Source organism: Numida meleagris, chromosome 3 (genome assembly GCF_002078875.1).
Source record: "Numida meleagris isolate 19003 breed g44 Domestic line chromosome 3, NumMel1.0, whole genome shotgun sequence".
Classification (NCBI taxonomy): domain Eukaryota; kingdom Metazoa; phylum Chordata; class Aves; order Galliformes; family Numididae; genus Numida; species Numida meleagris.
In genome coordinates this window covers 26,618,718-26,631,740 of record NC_034411.1, presented here as the reverse complement: position 1 = coordinate 26,631,740, position 13,023 = coordinate 26,618,718, and the positions used below count along the sequence as shown (strand labels likewise).

At 39.3% G+C, this 13,023-nt stretch overlaps 2 long non-coding RNA genes across 4 annotated transcripts in view; one reads left to right on the top strand and one right to left on the bottom strand.

The window, feature by feature from the left end:
- The window catches only part of LOC110395491, a 41,661-nt gene extending 34,599 nt beyond the window's left edge, over positions 1 to 7,062 (top strand). The window contains exons 1-3 of one of the 3 annotated variants that reach the window (XR_002436418.1): positions 3,576 to 4,400; positions 5,055 to 5,288; positions 5,836 to 7,059. This is a non-coding gene — a long non-coding RNA (uncharacterized LOC110395491). Of the gene's footprint in view, positions 1 to 3,575; positions 4,401 to 5,054; positions 5,289 to 5,835 lie in introns of those variants that run through there. The other 2 variants (XR_002436419.1, XR_002436420.1) reach the window with 2 other exon arrangements.
- Positions 6,430 to 10,292, bottom strand: LOC110395493. The gene is made up of 2 exons (XR_002436422.1): positions 10,160 to 10,292; positions 6,430 to 8,354 (listed from the first exon to the last, which is right to left on the bottom strand). It is a non-coding gene; the product is annotated as an uncharacterized LOC110395493 (long non-coding RNA).

Sequence of the window (13,023 nt, the reverse complement as noted above, 5' to 3'; positions counted from 1 at the left end):
AAAATGACCGGATTCCTTTTCTGCAACTCTAAATGGTAAAACCAGAGTCTTATAAAATGATTTATTTTTTCCAGATGTCTAGTATCTAGGATCTTTTATGGTCCACTTGTTACTTCCATCTAACCATGCTTTTTATATCTCTTGGAACCACATAGAGTTCTGGTAATACCCAGATACATTACTGTAAACACTGGGTTAAAAACAATTGAGAGGTATCTTAAAACCTACACTTTTTATTTTCCAGTTTTTTCTTACTAGGTAATGTAGTAAACAAAAATATTTCCTTGCTATTAGAAATTTAGGTAGTGTTTCTCAGTATTTACTAACTCTTTCTATCCCTCTGGGATGCACATTGTCAGAATGATAAAGCTTTATATTTGTAAAAAGCTACAATTTCATTCACTCGATTTGGATGTTCCAAATCCATTTTCTTTACAATAATAATAAAGGTGCTTTCAGCTATTCCTGATGAAAACTGAACAGTACTGTCATCCATTTATTTTATGAACTCCTCCACCAGTGCAGCTTTCAGCATAGCTGGGAATTGTGGTCTGTCACTAGATTCACATTTATCTCCTTAGTTTTTCCTTTCCTTAGGAGAAATGTATCTTGCGCTACCAAAGTTGTCAGATCTCATTACTGATAGAGTCTGAACTTGATTGTCAGAGCTGCAAAGCCTAACGCTCTTCCTTTTGCACAGAATTTCAGGGAGGTCCTTTTTGCAATTACGTGCTGTATTTTGTGTGCTTCTTAGCAAGTTGCAAAATATTCAAGCTATCCAGGTATTGGTTCAGAGTCTGGAATAATTTTTCTGAAAATTATTGTTCAGATAAAAATCTGTTAAGTTTCTTAGGCTTTGGGTTAAAGTCCAAGGTACCAGGAATACTTGTGAGCATACCTATCTGGATTTTTCATCCTCAAAGTGATCTTTTACGTTACTCTGCATTCACAGGAAAATTATCTGATTTTTGTTTCAAAAGCAATACTTACACTTCCATTTTCATCTCCAAGATGTGTTTCATAGACTGTTGTATCCAAAGCTAGCTTATCACTCATAGACCTGTACTATTGCCTCTCTTATGTGTATCTACAATCTGTCTCTTCTCTGAACTCTGTTTCTTTTGTGACTAGAATTATACCTGCATTGACAAAGTTTAGAGGAGACAATTATTAGAGAAAAAAAATTTAAAAAACCTGAAGCAAATCCTGTTCAGGTTACTTTGGGAAGCTACAATATTTTTGGTTGTTGAGCCACTAACATGGCTCTTCCACTTTCACCAGCTTTCTCAAGTTCAAATCCAGAAAAACTGGCTTCTTGTGGTGAAAGCCTGGCCTCTGGCACTTACAAGTCTCCCACTCTGTCCCCACTCCCCTCTATCAGCAGCATCAGCTGAAGTTCTTTTATATATTTCCAAATTGCATTTCAGGAGATGTTTCTGCTTTGCTGCTTGCCATATTTTGTATCTTCCATCTTCCATCTTCATGTTTTTACTGTTTATTTTCTTTTGAGTTTTCTGTTTGTGCTCCCCTTCCATTCGCTTCACAGATGTGTTTTAGCTTAGATAAATTCAAAGCTCATCTTTTCTAGATCACTTAAATACTGGATCTAATTTGCTGGTACGATATTCTATATTCCTCCAACTTTTTGCTCTGGATAATAACAGATACTGCATTTCATCCATTTCTCTTCATGTTACCATTACTTCTCATCTTCAAGTGTTGGTACCTCAGAATGGTGAATTCTGAGTACGTCTCTGCACTTTATCCAGTTCATTATTACACAGTAATGACATTTATCCACTCCTGTTCTTCAGGGAAGCTGTTATTCATCGGAGCAGCATAATCTAAATTGCTTTGCAGATTGATCTTTGTAAAGTTTTATGCTGTCTTTCATAATTTTAGCGGAAATACTGTTCATTGTATCACAGCTCTGGGTAATTTCCACACCAGAATATTTAGTCACCCTCTTGGTACTTATTCAGCCCAGTCAGAAGTTCGTGCTATGTTTGCTGCTTATAACCAGACCCTTAAAAATACAGAGGAACTTATGTAGTTTCCAGATGCTCTGTATCTTTAAGGATCTGGGCCCCAATTTGTCTTCGGTATTTCTTATCTAGTTTTTAATGCAGTTCTATGAATTCCCAATGAGTAACCCTTCTCTGCTATGATTTCTTTAAAATGACATTTTTTTTTCCCACAAATATATGAAATCTTAAACCTTGTTGATAATGGAAAGGCTAATACATTAACCCACTTTTGTCTATTAATTATATTAAAGTCATTGAAGGTATTAGCATATGAAAAGGATTTCAAATTCCAAAATCGCCATCATTTACCATTTAAAAGCTGACAAATAAAGGAGATAAAGAACAGAACAATCTTTCTAAGAAAAAAAAAAAGTAGGCACAATCTGTTGAATGAAAGGAAGAAAGGGCAACACAGGATTCCCAGGAAGCAGTCACACTCCCGTGGAGGAAAATTAACACCAGCTGAAAGACAGAGGCAAAAAAGTTGGGCCCACATCTCAGTTTCATGTATGTCCCTGGGTGCCACTTAAACTCTATCTGTCATCAGTAATATTTTGTTTTGTTAATGTCCTCTTAAGTGCTTCATGCCGTCCTATTGCATGGAGCTTGTGTTTTTTCTGCATTAACACAGTAGACAGTCTGAAAAGAGACAACACTGAGAAGTAGAATGCATGCAGCAAGGCTAAATATGGTGCTGCTATTTTGTGATTTATGCGGCTGCCAAAATACTAAAGTTGTCTAGGCACATGAGGGGAGATCCCACAGCTGCTCTTATGCCCCTAAGAAATGCTGGGAGATATGTGATCTCCAAGACACGAAAGCATTATCTAGTGATACAGTGGTGTTCACATTGCCCTTTATATACATGCAAGAAAATAGATGAAGTTAACAAGTGGGAAAAAGGCATCCCTTTGCACCAACAGCACATAAGCCCACATTACATCAGCCATAGTACCTGTCTGGCCTTGGGATGTAGAAACCTGTATTGTACGAAGTGGAACTACCTCATCAATCAAAGAATTTTACACTTTCCCTATACACAAGAGAGAGCTGTATTTTGTTCCCAGTTTCAGCACCCCTCCCCATGAGCAAGTCCCAGAACTCAGTTGTTCTCCTCCATACCCATAGCATATCCTCATACTGCAGGCTCATGTTCAGAACAAACAGGTGCTGTAATTATGTAAGCTTACAGGGTGGTGCTGATGAGCTGATTAAAATAATTTGTGTATTCATTTCCTAACTAAGAGACACCTGTGTTTAGTTGGGGGCTTTTTTTTTTCTTGCTCAGGTTGTTGTTGAGTTTTAAAACAGCCTGAAGTTTGAAAAGAGTGAAAAATAAAGTTATTTGGCAAACTGTACTTGGTTTTTTTTTTTTAATTTTTATTATTATTTTATTCCCTTGTATGGGTTAGTGATTTTGTTTCAGTTTCTACCTGCCTGCTGTGATTCTAAGTATCTATTTCAGCTTTAATGGTACTCTTCAAGGAATGTTTGCTGATATTTCAACAAAACTGTTTCTTTTTTTTTTTTTTTCTCACATGCTATTTGTTCCTTCAAAAGTATGTAGACAACAGCTGGTGCTACTTGAAGTCACCCATAAGGACAAGGATGGCTATTCTAGAGGTGTCCCTTAATTCCTTAAAGAGTAATCCATCCTGTCTGGGTGGCCTATAACAGACTCTCTCAGTGACATCCACTTTCTTTCCTTGTCCCTTAATCCTTACCCACAGGCTCTCAACCATGGCACTGCCAACTGCAAGCTCTGTACAGCCCAACCCCTACCTCATGCACAGAACTGCTCTTCCTACCAGATTTTGCTTATCACAATGATGCTGTAGATCTGGGACTGAGCTAAGGCTTCTTGCTCCTCTTGTTTGTTCATCTTTCTGCACGCATTGGTGCAGAAACATTTCAAATATGCTTTGTTGTACCAAGCACCTCATGGAGCAGAATGAAGGATCTCACTAGCACACAGCCCCTTGAATTCTGCAGCGCCATCCGTCCTGATCCAATAAACCTGCTTCCCAGAAGGAACTAGTTAGATTGGGCACAGAAACATTCTGGGAGTCCACAAATTCTGGCAGAAAGCTTCACTGTGACATAGAAATGTATTTATAATGAAGAAAACTGGAGCTGCATAGGATGGTCTGTGTTACAGAAGGAGTTATGCTCAGTCCCCTTGAAGAGCCTGGATGCTGCTTTGACATTAGAACAAGGATTGTGACAGAGTGTGACCTTGCAAACAGAACCCCTGAGTTTGTTATGGCAACAGGGCTGTTATGAAGTCAGCTAACAACAGAATCTCCTGCAATCATAGTGTTCTTTGGGACAGCTGATTTCAAGTTTTCTATATGGAAATCTTGTGAAGAGAAGGTAGACGTCTTGTGTTAACCTATTACCTGTCTTTGGATAAGGATTTCCTGTGACTCAGCTCATCTACTTTCTTCCTATTTTGCTCCTCTTCCTCAAACTCAGTAACAAATTAATTGTCTTACTTGCCTCAATCTTTTATCAGATATGAAATTTGTGCTTTGTATTCGTTCTATAAAATGCAGCAAATACCATGAGACTGGAAACAAGAAGCTGAATTCTTAGTTCACATGCTGAATTGTCTGCCTAGCTCCAGTTAGTTAAAAAGGTAGTATTAACTTCTCGCTAATGACTTGCCATAACCTTACAAGTTGTGATTCTGCCTATGCAAAAAACAGTAAGAAACCCCCTAGACGAGGGTTGACTTCTCAGCCACATTTTATTTTCCATGTGTTGAGTAGTAATGTGAAGGGAATTACTAACAAATTCTCATCTTAAAAAGGCTATAGAGAAGATTTCCAGAAGATATGCTTGCATCACTACATATGGTGATTTTTTTTCTCATCCACACCTAGGCAAAAAAAAATCAAGTTAAGCTTCTTGACACTTTTATATATGATCCCTAAGTATATGCCCTAAGTGTATGTTCCTATATTCAACTCAGTGTCACTCCCTTTGTTACATACCTGCTTCACACATATTCCCATTCTGTTCTAGAACATCCCTGGAGATACTTTGATGTCAGTGGAAGACTCTCATGTTCAGAAAGGATCTCTGTTTGCCGAAGACCAGGAAATATAAGGAGATTTGGAAGAATTCAGCAATCTAGAGCAACTCATACATTCCTTCCAAACAACTGTGGAAAAACTAGAGGAGAAAGCAAAAAATGTGGAACTTATATTACAGGAAGCCCAGAATAACGATAACAAGAAGCAGTAGCAAGTAAAGATAGTATGTGGAAAATACAGTTCTTCCAGATGTAAAACTACAATGAATCATGGAGGATGTAGATCAGCCAGAAATTGCCTGCAAAGGAGTGTGAGGATCATGAGACATTTGAGTTTCTTCTGAGAGAAAAAGAACTCCAGTTCTTTTCACAAAAACATTTTTGTGGATTATGTGGATTATGTCAAATTCATAAGTTGTGAGATCCTCCTATTTGGTTCAAGGGGTCATAATGTTTGATTTAGGCCAGAAAGACCCTAATTAAATATTTTTTTAAAATTCTGTCAATGTTCAGATCAGAAAATTTTGATATGGGGGATTTTTCATGTTTTGTAGGACAACATTCAATGTAAGATTTCTTTTCCAAATCTAAGAATAAATTTAGAAATGATGGAAATTAGAGAAATGGGAGATATTAGAGAACTAGTGAAACATTACATGAAAGTATGAATAATTGCTTGAACAAATACTCAGGTAGACTTAGATGAACCTATTCCATTTGCATTTCTATCAGCTTGAAAATGAATTTAACAACTCTCTCTCCAATTTCTAGCAGGGAGCCATGAGAGACATGCCAACATCATCTGTCATCTCAGACAATACAACTGAGAACATGGATGCTGAGAGTCATATGGCACACTTGGATGTGAAGGGAAGAACCTGTGCTTTGCAGTTAGAAGTATCCACCAATGTGGAGGAGCTGTAAAAGCTTTGCTGCAAGCGGGTCACAGCTGCTGACATTGAACTTGAGAGGGTATGGTGGAATTTTGTGCTGACTAGGCTGAAATATGAACATGAGGATAATTACAAACAAAGGCTTCATGAAGAGAGAATGGTGCAGGTTCATCAACAGGTCGTTAAAAGATCAGTAAGCAGGAAAAAGAGACAGGGTTGAATCCAATAGAGATTGAAATATTCGATTTCTGTGTTAAGCACTTCGGAAAGTTTTATTCTTTTGTGTGTTGAGTAGTACTGTCACTTCTTTTAAAGTTAGGCTTCAGAAGGTGATCCTTAAAGCTTGTACATGTACTTACAGAGATGGGTTCTTCTCCCTAGAACATGAACAATAGTAACATTCACTGCAACAAAAAATATTAAAGAACAGCTCACTCACAAATTAAGTTCATGAAGTAAGGATCCACAAACACTTTTTTTTTCTTATTCTTTCCCCCTGAATGACAGAGTTCTTGACCTGAATGCCACATTAGTCATTGTAGAAGTTTCCTGCCTCTACAGTAGGATCAATTTCCTGAGTTACATTTGGATGATTCAGAGAGGAAATGCATGAGTAAATGCATAGATGAAAAAATCCATCAAAACAATACAACCAATCAGTTTTTCAAGACTGCTTTTTACAGAAGTAGCTGAAGTTATCATATGTTCAATATTTATTCTGTTGTTAATAGCAGTCCAGTCTGAAAGACATCACTTGGCAGTTTAGCAAACAGGACAGCTACAAATCCTGGTTGTCAGGGCTTTCCCTGAGAAACCTCCTACTGTCATTGGATTGAGTTAGAGAATAAACAGAGTATCTGGATTTAAATCACACGTTTTAGAGGTACTCATACGTTTGTCTTCACTTGCATGTTCTGTGCTTTAAATCAGGACAGAATAGAAGGATGTTTTATGCAGTATTCATAGCACTTGTGTTGTACATAGCTCAGGTCATGTGCAAGAATGGCACTCCGGTAAGCTCCATAGAATCCCTAAAATTTTCTAGTGTCAATTAAGAGAAATACAGATGAAGTTCTGTTTTGCTATTGTGTTCTTTTTCATTCTCAAAGGGATTTTCCAGGATTAAAAATCTAGGAAAAAAATGCCCTTAAAATAGGCAGTATATTGTTCATTTTTCTGCCGCTGATTTTACTGATTTTTGTTATCCATACCAATCAATAGTTACACAAAACTGATGTTCTGAAGAAAACTGGAACTGGATGACATTATTTGACATCATATTGTCTCACCAACATGTTTGGCATCATTCAGGGGCATTTATCTATACAAATAAAATAAGAAATTTCTTTTGAATGTTTTATTTTTTTCATGTTCTCCTTGGATTAACACAGGGGCTTGGGCTTATCTATCTACCTATATATGTATTTTTGTGCAGAAGTTTCAGAGCTAGATTCATTAGCTGTGGAAAAGTATTCAGGATAATTTAATATTGCTATAAGTTCATTACCATATGCTGGGCACATACCTTGCTTCAGGTTGAGGCTATCTCTACTTCTGGAATAGAAATGTTCCCCTCTGTGCTGTGGCACTCTCTATAGTTACAAACAGCTTCAGTCAGCACTAAACCAGCAAGCACTGGCAAACACATACCTTCTTTGCAATTGAGGTGTCATGAATTCTGAAGCCTCCACAGTGATAAGGAAGGATATCAAATATAGCCCCAATAAAAAATGCATTTTGTCTCATGAGATGAGATCTTTTTAATGCTACTTTAGTTTCACAGAACAAGATATTTCTAACTTAGAAAAGTGAAAAGTCATCTACCTTATGGTATGTCAGGTTCAAGTAACTGCAATATCGTGACCCTTCCAGTGATGTTAGAACGTATTTCACCCACATATCCTCATACACATGCTTGAGTGTTTCATTTAAATAATTTCTGTGTCAGTCTCCCTTCTATTTGCATTGTGTTCTAAACAGTAAAATAACCTGAAGAGTATTCAATAATCAGACAGGTTACCAAAAAATAAACCAAACACTCAGGTCAGGGTTTAAAATGATGAAAAGGATGTAGTGTCCCTTACTCAGGCCTGTATCCGTGATGAGTTTCACATCAGTCAGCATTGTATTTCTTGGGTGCTGCTGTGGCAATATGTTCACAAAACCATTGCTGAGTACAAGGCTGTCTGAATCAAGGCAGTAGAGAAAAGAATATTTCATATCCACGTTTAGTGACTGAGTAGTTTCCTGACAATGCAGAATAAGTGTAGAGCACAGGGTCTTCTTGCACTTCTGCAGCTTCTGTATTTCTGAAGCTGTGAAGGGCTACAAGGAATGTCCACTTGACATTTATGCAAAAATCCGCAGAAGATTGAGATGAGCTATGACACAATCTCCCTAAAAAGAAATTTGACCAAGTAAAGCGAGGTTGCTTGCTGATGGTATCACCAACATATACAGATTTAGATAACTAGAACAATCAAAAATAGATGAATGAAAGGTTTAATAAGGTAAAGTTCCTCTTCTCGCAGCAGAAACGATCCCTTCATCTGCTTTAGGATTTCTGTGGAAGTCAGCAATTAGACTTTATATCCCAAATGACCTGAGAGCGAGAACTGTAAATAAGCTTCTTTCAAATCTGTATTTTTCTCACTGAAATCTTAAGAATGTCACACAGAAGGCTGAGAGAAACCCATCCTTTGTTTTCTGCTGAATATGAAAATGCTTCCTGTAGATAACCTTTAATATGAATATGGTTTGCAATGGGACAAGTTACTTAGAATACCTCCTTTCATTGTTGGAGACTGTGGGGTTTTAATAGACAGGAGGGATGATATCAATCTGCATTTAGCATTGTTAACTAGAATTTGTCTCAAATTGGAATCCACTGGAAGTTCCAGAACACAGAGTCTGTGCAGAAGTAGTATTTTTAATACTTGCTTGATGCTAGCTTTTGGAGATGCTAACTTTTTTTGGTGAGGGGCAGAAAGAATAGTCTTTTGCATTTTATTTACTGCTCATGAGAGGTAATACTGAATAGTCTTGAGAGACAGCTGTCCAGCCACAAGTGCATACTTCCAACACATGCCTATCCTAAAATCATAAAATTAAGGAAAAAGTAGATAAGCTTCTTTCTGATGCATTGTCCTTGTGGGCACCCACTCTTTACTTTTAAACATATTCCCATATAAATGAGAGACAGACTGAGATTGTCCTTGAAAAAAAACTCTATCAGCTGAGCTTCTGCAAAATGCCTGGTTATGCCCCTGCCCATGTTTTTACAACAGTAGGCACTCATCACAAAGTGTGGTTTTATGTGAAACCACAGGAAACGTGGTGGTTTCAGCTATTTTAAGCCTTGAAGTAGGCAGTATTTCACAGCTGGTTTGGGTTCAAGAACACCACAGTAGGCAAAAAAAACTTTTTAACATTCAGGGTCATAGAAAAAAATACCAGCCTAAGGTTTCAGAGGTCACCATGAAGAGCCCCAAATTAATGATTAAAAAGACTAAAAATAATGGTGTGATATACACCTATTTTTATATTTGGCATCTAACAGGTGTTTTATAGGTACCTGAGCTGGGCTTCACTAACTTGACAAAACAAAACATTTGCTAATTTACGTACTAGTCAAGACTACATTTCACAGCATTTAATTGTCTTATTCTCCTCTAACGAGGGTGACTGAATCAAATGAAAGGACAAACCTTGAAGAGAAAGGAAGGCATCACGCCGCTAGGTAAGCAAACCTGATTCATATTTAGCAAACTCATTTGGGGACTTTCTAGCCAGTTTTTTTTTTCTAAAGATCACAGCTGAGCTGTTTTAGAAGACTGCAAGGTCAGCTTTGCTGCAAAAATTTTGCGTGTGCTCTTTTCAGTTAATTTGTCCCTTCAGACCTCAGATTTATGTTTTAAGCCTAAAGTGAGCTCCTACACACACATAAGCTAAATAAACCTGTTCCAAACCTCCTTCTACTTTTTCATTCATTGCAACAGAAAGCAAAGAAGAGAGGAAGAGGAGACACGGAGTGCAGCAGAGATGATCGTGCCTGAAAACAATCCACTACTTTGAATGCCAACGAGGCAAAGTTCAGCAGGTCAGATAACCCCCAACAGAAAGAAGGGAAATACAGCGGTAAGACTGCATGCTTTCATTGCCTCCGCTGAGCAAAATTAAAACCACATTACACCGAGCATTACCAGCGACACTGAGCAGAGGAACTGTGACAGCCCTGCACTTGCTCACGTTGCTGCAGCAGGCAGGGAGGAGGGGAGGTGACGGAGCAGCTCTCCACCCGCTCCATCTCAGCAGCTCCCCAGCGGGCATGCGAGCTCCGGCGGTCCTGGGACAGCCCCAGGACAGGCAAGGCAGCCCCATCCCTGCACGGCACTGGGAAAAGCGCCAGGAGCCTCGCCCAAGCCCGGCCCCACTGGCGTGTGATAAGTCAGCTCTTAGGGGCAGGCTGGGAGCAGTGGGAGTACTGAGCGAGGGGGAGTTACCGGCTGTCTGCAGCAGCGTGGGACAAAGAAACCTTGTGAGATTCTTAGTGAAATGTATGGGTGAGTGGTCTGATGTTCTTTTTGCGAGGTGGGGGAGGGGGGATGCTGCAGGTGGTTTTGTGTGCTCTTAATTTTACTTATTTCTAGCTGCGGAATTCCAGAAGAGGTGTTGCTCAGGTAAGAAACCTGTAATTTGGGAAGAGTGATTTGCAAATCAGTTATGAGGGGAGAGAGATGGGACAGTAGAAAAATGAATTATTTTCACTGAGCAGTGGTGGTGATGGTGGGCAGACAGCACCTGTGTACTCAGGTGTGCTCCCTGCCCAGGCACTCAGCATCAGCAAAGTCAGGTGGTGGGGCTCCTGCACACCTGATTTCAATGAGCAGGATGATTGCCCGTGGCAGGGCTAGGTGCCTTTCTGTTGGTGGTGTAGTGGGTTGCTGTTGCTCTGGACTGGGCGCTTTTTCTCCAAGTCTTTTGGGACTGGTTTAAAGGCTACTACTACTCTGGTTAGCAGTGATGAGCAGCCAGCTTCCAGGTATGTTGTACGTGCTTCTTTTTGGTGGTTTTTTTTTTTTTTTTTTTTTTTTTTTGGGAGTCAGGGGAGGAGAGACTTTCAGGTCTTCTGATGACACTTCTAGATTAGCTTCATCTGTGTTAGAGAAAAGTGTTTAAGGTTCTGCCTGTTGCCTTCAGCATTATAAACTGCTTTGTAGATTATGCGGAATGAGATGGGCTTCCTGTTGCGTTACAGTTATGGTAATGACTCCTATATGTACAAAACTAGCGAGTAAAAAGGGGTTGATTGAGCATACAAGTGGCTTGTCCTCACCCTCAGCAGTGGTGGGTAAGGGCTGATTGTGTAAGTGCTTGTAAGTGGGATGTAGTTGATTACAGCCAGGTGTGGGCTTGGGCTTTTTAGAGGAGCCTCATACTTGGAATTCTGGACTACTTATATATCTTTATTTGTATTTTCCAGGACCTATTTGGCCTAAGTTACTGTAATGTTCTTGAATTTCCCTTTTATCTGCCCTTTAGTTGTTCAAGGGCTAGTTTTGTTTTGTGCTGCATGTTTAAGAGCCAGGCACTGCAACTTGTCTGCGGAGATGCAGTGTCTGTATAAGTAAGTGTTGCACCCTTGGCTTTTCTTTAAAAAACAAAAACAATGTTTGCGATGCTGTGGTGAGGTTAAGCAACTTCACGCTTTATGGATTCCTTTCTTGTCATTTGGAGCTTGGGAACTTGTAGTTGCTTAGCGCATTATGGATTGCCGTCCTTTAAGTTAACTGAAATGCCCAACTTGGATAGGTGTTACTGAAATGATTATTTGGTTTCTTAAAAGCTGTGATTTCTTGAGATTTGTAGATCCTTGTTGTTGTGAAGAAAATTGAGAAACTGGATTGGTGCATTCTTCTGAGGACCTTGCCAGGGAGACAGACCAGGCTGTAGCAGTGAGGGTAACTTTCACTGAAACCAGAGAAAACCGTTTTGTTAACCTCAGCGGTAGCCGGGTTAGCCTTTATGGCTTGCAAGAAGTACTTGGATGTTATCACTATAGTGGCTGTTGGGATACTGTAGCTGTCGAGTCTCATTACAGACACAAAAACTCCCAGATATATGCACTGAGTAAGAACTTTAACCTAAGCTGAGTATTCCCCTTTTTGTCCTTCTGTCCGCAGAAGAAGCTGGAAGGGCGTTTGTTTGTTTGAATGGGCTTACTTTTCTGAGTACTTTAGCAAGTAAAGTGAGAAGGTAGGCCTTTGTTTGGTTTCTTTTAAAGCCTTAACATCTTAAGTAAGAATTTCTCATTCTGCTTAAGAAATCTTTCCCTTTGTATTTTTGTTGTTGTGTTCCAAAAGATTCACTGCTGCTTTTATTCCTCAGTCTTTAACCTGACTAAATGTTGCGGAAATATCTGAAAATCCTGATGTCTATGTGGGTTAGCATTACTGGAGAGAAGAAAAAGGTATGACCTTTTTCTCCAGCTTGATTCCCACTGATGCTTTTTTTTTTTCTCCATCTCTCTCCCAAGCATTCACATGAAGTTGTCTTTGTTGATGCTGATGAGCCAAGATGAAGTGCATCTCTATGATGCTGAGGGTCATTCTGGTTGAAGAAACAGAATTCCTTCAGTTTCAGTGTTTGGAGTAAACATACCTGTGCTTTGCTACCTGAAATGCAACAGCAGCTGTGTCTTGTGGGGCAAAGTGTGGCTGCGTGTAGTTGGACAGAAAAGCACTACCAGGACATTTGTGTATAAATCGGGATGCTGTTACCTAAATGGTGTAAAGTAGATCCATGTTCACAATTATTCTTTCATCCTTTGTTTCTTAAGCTATTCCTCCAGTGCTCCTAAAAGATTGCCCGTGCCTCCGCCTGGAGGATTGCTGTTATATTTTACTGCTGCCCTTGTTCCCCAGAGTTCTGAACGTTATTCTGTGCGCTTCTACTTAGCACTGGTTTAAGTAGAGATAAGTACCTTATGGGAGTTATTTCCAGCCAGGTTCCTTTTATGCTGAGGGTAACCACACAAAACATGGGGTTTCTCCAGGGCCTTGTAACT